General features: G+C 44.7%; 1 protein-coding gene across 1 annotated transcript in view; it reads right to left on the bottom strand.

Annotated features, from left to right (window-relative positions):
• Positions 1-10,000, bottom strand: part of luzp1 (leucine zipper protein 1) — a 66,505-nt gene that overhangs the window by 31,432 nt on the left and 25,073 nt on the right. The window contains exon 2 of the mRNA XM_080750090.1: positions 6,605-6,664. The gene's annotated coding sequence lies outside the window, so the exon portion shown is untranslated. The remainder of the gene's footprint in view (positions 1-6,604; positions 6,665-10,000) is intronic.

The raw sequence follows: 10,000 nt of genomic DNA, 5'->3' as shown, positions 1-10,000 counted from the left end.
CCATCCCTATATGCTATGCAAACACTCCACCACAGACATTTGGGGAAATGAAAAATAACATATTCTGGTGTTTCAAACTGAAAAGCGAACAAAGCTGAGCACATCCACAGTATTTGCACTAGGTGTCTTATCTGTTTGGATGCCATATTATCCCACCCTAGATCAACATAATAAAACATAAAAATAAATAGCCCCTTGTAATTAAAAACAATAGGTAAAGAATGTATTTGGATATGGCAATGGAAGTTACAAGACATCAGGATTGTTGACAGAAAGTGGATTGGACTAAGAGCTGCATTCAGTGTCAGACTTATAGCCAGAGAGATATTTATAGGCCAAATGGGGGACAGTGAATCAGTGTGGTGGTGGTCATTAATAGCTCACCAGGAGGATATGTGACTGGGAGTGGGAGTCCGAGAGTCATAATCTGGAGGATTACAGCACAAAAAAAAGAACATGTCATGTGTACTTCCAACTTGTCACCAGAGAGGGAGCTGTTACAGAGGATGTGGTGTTTACAAATGGGGCAGGAAACTATTATTTTTGTCCACCGGCCACAATGACTGGTGCATTCTTAAATTCAGCTGCCACACTTTCCCTACTTTACCAACCAAACAATGGCTGATATCCTGCCAAAGTGGCTGGTAGACGGGCTTACCATAACACAGCCAACATTTTTAAAGATAATTTCTCACCCTGTGTATGAGTTTGAGAGTGATTGTGTGTGTGTGTGTGAGTTCTATGGTTTCACTATCTGGTAGTGTGAAACCATGGGAAGCCCCTATTGTGGAAGCACAGGGAAGCAATGGCAGAAGTCATTGTTATTATGTTAGTCAGATCTAACAAGGCTGTGACAGCACCCCTCCCACATGGAGCACCAGCCACACCGTGACATCATTAATATGAGCCGCAAGCAGCCTTGGGGCAGTCGGAGAGAGAACAGGCCTTTTTCTTAAATACACAACAGGTCCTCTGTTTGGAACAAAACCCCTCTACAGCAGAGGAAGTAGTGTAGCCTACAACATACCCATACCTTTCATCAGGTTTTTGCTATATGAATGACTGAATGATAATGGGAAAAAAGGTGTACATTTCTGTACACTTGAGAGAAAGAGAGATGATGGCCGTTTTGGTGGATGACGTGCAACAAAGGTCGCGAGCCGTTCCTTTTGAAGTTGTCCTTTAACGTGACACTCTCAACTCCTGCCTATTCGCTCATTGTTAATTCACATTGAATAGGAACATCGGTTAAAAAAAGGCAACCTTATTAAAATGACAGAACCGTTCTCTCGTAAATCCAGCTGGAGAGCGACATACTTTTTACAGTCTTTGGCCACAGCCCATTAACAGACAGCGTAGTCAGGACAAACACTATTTAAAACCTCTTCATACAGCTGTTCAAACATTCTCAGGTATCAGCAGATGTCAACTGGAACACTTATATGAGCCAATGATGAGCAGAGATATGCTGTGTGTGTACGTGTGGGTATCTATTATAGCTCTGACCTGCTTATGGAGGAATGTGTGTGTGCCACCAATTCACACCGATAAGCAAACATGACGACACGATGGCTCTCATCACCTGGGAACCACGAAGGACAACTATCAACAGCTGATAACCCTGTTAACTGTCCGTGTGTGTCCGTGTTTGTGTGTGTGTGTGTGTGTGTGTGTGTGTATGTGTGTGTGTGTGTGCTTGTGTCCGTGTGTGTGTGTGTGTGTGCGTGCGTGCGTGCGTGCGTGCGTGCGTGCGTGTGTGTGTGTGCGCGTGCGTGTGTGTGCGTGCTAGAGCGAGCGTGTGTGTGTGCGACTGTGCGTGCTAGAGCGAGCGTGTGTGTGTGTGTGTGTGTGTGTGTGTGTGTGTGTGTGTTTGCTTGTTGAGTGAATAATGCCTATGCAACTGTCAGACAGACAGAGAGTGAGACAGACATAGAGGGGGAGTGGGACAGAGAGATGACAATGCTAGTGACTCCACCTTGGCAACATGCTGTTTACTTTGGCCAACTGCAGGCAGGACGTTGACTGGTGAACACAAGTCAGTAAAGCTATGTTGAATTCTTTCTTTACCCTTTGGTCTTTTCTTGTCTGACCTGGTGTACAAGATACACTACACCACTAAGATGTCCATGTACCTGACAAAATACTTCTAAAATGTCAAGGATGTCCACAATTACAACACCAGAGGCAGCTCCACAGATCACGTTCAACCCTGATTCGACTCAAACAAAGGGTAAAATAAAATGTGTTCTCCTGCTATACCGCTAAAATGTGGAACGCCATACCGAAGGCCTTAAAGGAGTCGTTCAGACCAAAACAGATATAGGGTTAAATCTGCCTTTTATCATACCCCTTCTTACATGCTTTAGTCGATTTTCTTCATAGCTGCCCCTTTTGCTAGATTTCGCGGGCCCTCTCATAACTAACAGAGTAGATAGTCCTTAGGCTAGAGCGGTTATTTCTTTAGCTTCAAAGTTAGTATTGTTTTATTGGATTGTGTTTACACAACGTCCTAAGACCAACCAAACCACTGTTTTGACCTCACAGGCACCCTTACTTGTCAAACGGCTTCTGCTCTGCACCAGAGCAGGGAGAGGAGAGCCTAGAAAGGGAGGGGAGGAGCAGAGGATCTTCTCGTCTGTTTGACAAGTAACGGTGCCTGTGAGGTCAAAACAGCGGTTTGGTTGGTCTCAGGACATTGTGTAAACACAATCCAATAAAAAAATACTAACTTTGAAGCTAAAGAAATAACCGCAGTACATTCAGTACTACAGAAATCTACAGATTTTCTTTTTATTAAATGCTTTATTTCTATTTCATATGTCTATTCTAATTATGCTTCATATCCACAAGTTTCCGCGGGAGTTTGCTGGAGACTATCGGGACCAAACTTCCGGGTTTAACAGCAGACATACAAGCTCACGTCGCGTCGCAGATGCAGCCCGTTGTGAGCTTGTAAATCGGCGCCGGAAGCTCGGTACAGACGTCTGCGCAATGCACTATGGGGCGTTGGAAACTCGTGGATACTCTATTAACAGAACTTGATATTATTTGTTATTGTTTATGGAGCATGTGACCCCCATCTCTTCTCATCTTGAATACCCAAGGTCATAGACAGCAGAAGCACCGCATTACTGTTCCCTCAACTCCTGCTCTTCGTGTTCTCCACCACTCTCTCTCTCCTCCTCATCTCTCCTGTCCCATCCCCATCCCCACATTCACATCACCTCCTCTCAATGTCACTCCACCCCCACCTGTGCTTGTCCACCTCTGCTATTATGCTCTGTCCTTACTCATTCTCTCTATCCACCCCTCCCCCAGTAGCCCAGGGGCTCACAGAGGCAGTGGGAGCTGATCAGTCAAGTTCTCTAGTCTGCACAGCAGTGATTCTCAACCTTTTTAATGTCAAGGACACACAGTTTGATATGCATTATTTAGGACACAGACGCCCATTTATATGTGGATTTCTGGAGCCCCAATCTACTCTGCAAAATCCCCATTATTACGGTTCCATTTGTACACTCTCAGTGTTACACATTGAGAACCAGTGATCTACAGTGATTTACTGTGCACTTTAAGCATCAAAGGCATGTACAGAGAGAGAGAGAGAGAGAGAGAGAGACACACACACACACACACACACACACACACACACACACACACACACACACACACACACACACACACACACACACACACACACACACACACACACACACACACACACACACACACACACACACACACACACACACACACACACACACACAGAGTATATACATGCAACATCCACTCAGTGAAGTGTGCGGGAGAGAAACCTACACACACTCCCCTCAGAGATACATTTAAAAGCCTCTTTTAATATGCAGCGTTTCTCACTCTTGCAGGCCTGCACAAGACATCATCACATACAAACGCAGCAAGAACTTGCTTGGCAGAGCCTTGCCAGCTTAAGCCTTGGCATCAGGAGCCCTCTGCGGCTACACACATTCAGTGACTGTCTCAGGACAAAGGTCGAGAGAGAGAGAGAGAGAGAGAGAGAGAGAGAGAGAGAGAGAGAGAGAGAGAGAGAGAGAGAGAGAGAGAGACTTGAACAGGGTGGATGCTCAATGTGCATTGTGAGTAACTAGAGGTTCGCGGCGCGTAGCGCCGCTCACATCTACGCCCCCTCGCCTCGTTGTTAACGTGAAAAGCTCATATGGCTAAAAAAAAAGTTTTTTTTAAAAAAGAAATTTTTTGAAAAAAAAAAAAGTTTTTTGAAAAAAAAAAAGGAAAAAAAAGGGGAAAAAAATTGTTTTGGGGGGGGAACTATTGTGGCGGAACTATTGTGCCGCAGCACGTTTCCGGTCGGACATATTTGACGGCCGGACGCACTTCCGGTGAAGAACTCCGCGAATTAAAAAGAGTAACGTTACGTTGCTGTAATGGGATGTACATACATGAAGATTATGTTAATGTGATCGGGACTCGTGCCTAAGTGATGGAATGTACTGGAATGTGGACAGTAGTGCTATTGACTATGCAAACGTGAGTACATCATTTGTTTAGCTAACTGTTAGCCTGGTGTTGACTCTACGTCAGCACGTATGGCGCTGGTGTGACGTGAGGACGTCTGTATGTATGTATGTCGATGTATGTCGAATGCACCGTTCTGTCAGTTTCAAATTGTATATAGAGATAATAGACCAGGGGTTCTCAGGAGCTCCAGGGGGGTCCGCAGACATGATTTTTGTTTTGAGGGGTCCCCAGATGACGGTGCGGTGACAATTTAAGGACTTTTAAAACCTTATTAATACATAGAAAATATACTATACTATAAAAGATTTTCAACCAGATATTGAAAATAGCAGATCTACAAGCTCACAACGTGCGCTGTGAGCTTGTAGATTTTCACAATATTTATTTGTGGATTGTAATGTGTGGAATGTAATGCCTCAACTCCTTCAATTCCAAGTGCTTGTTGGGGTGACTAAACTAACTAAAGTTTTCAAATAATTATAGTGGAGTATAAGTACAATATTTGCCTCTGAGATGTAGTGGAGTAGAAGTAGAAGTATGGAAATGTGTAAATACTCCAGTAAAGTAAAAAAAGAAAGTACCTGCAATTGGTACTTACGGTAACTGAGTACATGTACTTAGTTACTTTACACCACTGCTGTACAGTGAAAGCGATGTGTGACTGTGTGGAGCGAGCGCTCACAATGCAGAGCACACCACTGCAGTGAGAATGCAGCACTTGGCTGATGGACAGAGGGAGAGGGGAAAGGAGGAGAGGAAAAGAGAAAGCGAGCAAAAAAACGATGACGATGCTGCGAGGGAGAAAGAGGTAAGTAAAGTCAATGGGGGAACTAGATGAGCGGACGGGAGGGCCTTTATCAAGGTAAAAAAAAAGCGCTATCGTCATCAAGACGTGAGCTACCGGCTGCTGCTATTCAGCAGGTAACCTTGCAAAGCACAATATCCCATTGATGCACCAAGTGTTTATAAAAGATAGTTAATAATTCTGTTGTTATTTTGTTATTCTTTTACAATTACCTGCATTAGCCAGTCAGAATACTGTCTGGGACAGGTCAACATTTTATCTGTTGATTCCTGTCTGCTGTGGTCTGACTGATGAAATACATAAACTCACAACGACCACTGCGACCCATTTCTACAGTACAGCTGTTCACTGATCAGCAATTAAGCCCGTCTGTAATGGCATGTGAATGTGAATAATGGTTGGCTAGAGGTGATCAAGTGATCAGAAATGCAATGCATGTAAACGTATTGCTATTAATGTGTTGTGGGCGCCTGTGTGGTGCAGGGGTAAAGTTCCATTCCTCTGAGATGCCCCCGGCTTGGCCGGGCGTTCCAACAAACATAGTTGCCCATGTTTGAGGGTGATCAGTAACCTGTGTGTGCATGCACAACCATGTGTGAAAATGAACACAGTCATTTGTGTGCATGTGTCCATTGGCCGGCCTGAATACAGAATGCATTTGAGAGAGAGAGAGTGTGTGTGTGTGTGTGTGTGTGTGTGTGTGTGTGTGTGTGTGTGTGTGTGTGTGTGTGTGTGTGTGTGTGTGTGTGTGTGTGTGTGTGTGTGCGCTCAGGGTACAGGGAAGGAAGCATGGCGCCGGCTTTAGTACCCAACAGGAAACGGCCTCACAAAGAGCACCAGAGGAGGGGAAGGGTAACAGAGGAAAAGGAGGGCAGTATAGAGAAGACTGAAGAAGAAGAAGAAGAAGAAGAAGAAGAAGAAGAAGACGAAGAAGGAAGGAGCTGGAGGAGGAAGGAGAACAAAAGAAAAAGAAGCAGGGAAAGGCAGTAGGCCTTAGAATCTAGAACGACAGTCTGACCCTGCCTTCCAAGTGACTACACAGGCACCTGTGTAATGCTATACCTGTGAGGGCATTCACCTGACGACGATTTCCACCGACTATATTCATCTCCGAACCTCTAACCCTACCAAACCTTAAACATCGCCTCGACATGCCTGCCTTCTGTCATATGGTCCTCACTTTCCATCGTTTGCCTCATTTGGTTCTTCTCACAAAGATAGCAGAACACACACACACAAAATACTTCAAAACACAAAAATAGAAAAAGTACAACACAAACTTACTTTCTCCAGCCTCTTATGGGTGGCACCTTAGGCTTCTCATCCCAGACAGATCTCCATTCTCTGGAAATGACACATGACACAAACAGGGCATGAGGTTACATCTGGTGAACCCGGGAGCCACAGTCATCATAATCTCAAGACACATACCCATGCCATCCTTTCACCATTGTTATGCTTGGCAGTTGGCAGAGATCCTGGCTGCGGCCAAGCCGACAATGCCATCACTGTAGGAGAGAGCATTCACAGTGGAGCTAACGGGCTCAGAATGAGCTAACTGCTCAGATATGGGGACGCATTCTGAGGCTTTGCAATGGGCTCATGCATGAGCAGACAAGCAGTTTTGGCTGCAACAACACAAGGCCCCATTCAGCTGTATCTGGCTAAGGCTTTGGGCAGGCAATGTCTTCTGTTCTGAGTGTACACACATACACACACACACACACACACACGCACGCACCAACAGAAATACACCATTATCATTATTATCATCACCGCAAAAGCGCTCTACTCTTACCTAAAAAATATGCACTAGGCTTGCACGTGCATGTGTACACATACAAACATACGCGTGTAATGTACACACCACAATCCTGCACACAAACATATGCACACACACACACACACACACACACACACACACACACACACACACACACACACACACACACACACACACACACACACACACACACACACACACACACACACACACACACACACACACACACACACACACACACACACACACACACACACACACACACACACACACACACACACTCTCTCTCTCTCTCTCTCTTTTTGTGCACACAAAGAGCAATCCAGACTTGAAGCATTCCATTACAGTAGCATTCCATATGTTTGGTTAAGCAGAGAGAATCCAGATTTAAAGCTGGTGTCTGGACTGAATTTAGAGGGAGGGAGAGAGAGAGAGAGAGAGAGAGAGAGGGAGAGGGGGAATGGGAATGGGTGGCAGGGTTGAGGATGATGGAGAAGGGAAACATTCCTGTGAAGTACAGGACAGCAACTGAAGACTCCGGTAAGTACAGTAGGTGAACGGTGTGTCAGTGTCATGAGAAGAGACATCAGCACTGCCAGTCAGATACAGACAATGCCATCAGGAAAGACAGCACTGCTAGAGGGAGAAGCAGAACATGTCCTCTCACTCCTCTCTATAACGTATCTTTTCTCATGCACTCATGTTGTTCCTCTTGACTGTCTCCATTCCTTCTCGCTGTCAATGTTCACCTCCTCACCAAGGACCACTGCAGAGGCCGGCTGCTCTGTGTTTGGCGAGCTCATGTTAGATTCATGGCGGGCCGAAGCACAACGTAAACACAGACACATGATTCTGCTGAATCAGCTCACACGCTCAGACTGCAAAGCAAAGGTGATTTGCAAACGGGTCTTTCTGAGTCTCTAAGACATTCTTTCTTTTCTTTTTTCTTTTCTTTTGGCTTTAGCAAACATTAAACGGCATAAATCTGACCAGTGCTTGGAGGTGACTATATACAGGCACTCAGGCAGCATCCCTATGTTGCAACTCCAAGCTCAAAACATTACATTATTTAGCATCAAGGTGGCTGACAAGTAAATAACGGTATACATTTCAGCAGATATTTTCTTTTTCTTTATCCAGACATATTCCTTAAAGATCCTTCCGAAAAACACAAAATTGCCTAATCCTTCCAAATACCCTAGCGACCAGTAACCGCATGTTTGTGTGTGTGTTTGTATGTGTTGTGGATGTTGGGAGTGGGGGGGGGGGGGGGGGGCAGCATTCAGCCAGCCAGTCCGCTAGTTTCAACCAATGACCAAACAAAAACGGAAACAGCGGTCTGCCTCCCAGCTCCACTGTCCCTCCACGCTGTCCTTTCCCTCACGCACATCGTGACATGTCAAGTCAGGGACTCGTCATTTTACCAAGCAGACAAGCTACGGTGGAACCGACTCCTTCCTGGTGTGGCTGCCGGAATCACTGACAGCTAGGGCTGTCACAATATGACATTTTACATGACGATTAATTGTCACTCAAATAATTGGCGATTAACGATTTAATTGTGTTTTTGTCGTTGTTAATTACATTTCTGTTTGCCTTTTAGGCTTTGAAGTTGTACATGGTAGATATGACACAACCTAAATATACAAAGAAATTACTGACATATTTGACAACTTACTACTTAAAAAATAACTTTGATAGTGGAAATAGCCGATCTACAAGCTCACAACGCGTCGCGATGCGACGCGTTGTGAGCTTGTAGATCGGCTATTTCCACTATTTCGGAAGTTTTTCAACATTCACGATTATGACGATTATGACAAAATAATTGCGATAATGTCAAATAATCACGATTAGACGATTATGTAATAATTGTGACAGCCCTACTGACAGCCAGTCATCATCATAATGTGCCTCTCTTGAACAGGATGCATAGTTTTGTTATGAAAATGATTCTACGGTGTTCCTTCCTGCTGTACTGGACAGTAAAGGGAAGAGATGCAGGAAGGGGAGGGGACAGGAAATAAACTGAGGTGATGACTTAAAGGAAGGGAATTGCCAGGGAAGTTGGTATGCCCAAATTGCCCATGTATGGAGATCTCTGTATCTGTCAGTCCATAACTCCATATATGGGCAAATTGGGCATGCCCCCTTTTGTGCCTGTATACATACGAAGCTGACTGCTGTGTTTGCGCCTGACACCACAGAGGTTACACAACACACTCCATATATTTGTGTGTTTCTTTTTCTTTTTAATAACATATTGAAAAAAGTTCAAACATTTTACGGTTTTCCAAAATGGCCTATTCAAGAAAAACTTACAGTAGCTATAGCTCAAAATTAACTTTTTGTACTTGGTGGCACCGGTGCTCCCACTTTATAAAATTTAGGAGCACCAGAAGAAAATAGACTGCACTCTGTGGAAGTGCCAAATTGTCCCTTGTGCACTCGTCATAGCCAAATATGGCTGGTAATTAGCATAACTTTCCGAGGAAAACAACAAGTGCGACCAGCAGAGCGTGCAAGTAGGGTGATGAGTGCTGTCTGTATGTATGTGGGTAAGTGACCTGATATGTATCCGGTCGCACTTGTTGGTTGGTGGTGACGTCACCGAGAACACTGCTCCCTCATTGGCTAAAGGCCCAACCTTTGTACTTTTTCAGCCACATCCCCACATACTGTACAGAAAGCACTCATCAACCTACTTGCACGCTCTGCTGGCTAGGGCTGTAATCTAGCCCTGTTTTAGGGATTCGAACTTCGGGGGGATTTTCCGAACGGACCATCGAACCTACGAAGGTTCGTTCGATTGAATAAAAACCGAACAATCGGACCATCGAACCATCGAACGTACTGTACCTTTAAACAGCTAAAACAGTGTAGGAAATGTGTTAAAT

This window comes from Nannobrachium achirus (assembly GCF_963921795.1).
Source record: "Nannobrachium achirus genome assembly, chromosome: 20".
Classification (NCBI taxonomy): domain Eukaryota; kingdom Metazoa; phylum Chordata; class Actinopteri; order Myctophiformes; family Myctophidae; genus Nannobrachium; species Nannobrachium achirus.
The sequence above is the reverse complement of the archived record's forward strand: the minus strand, read 5'-3'. Positions and strand labels throughout refer to the sequence as shown.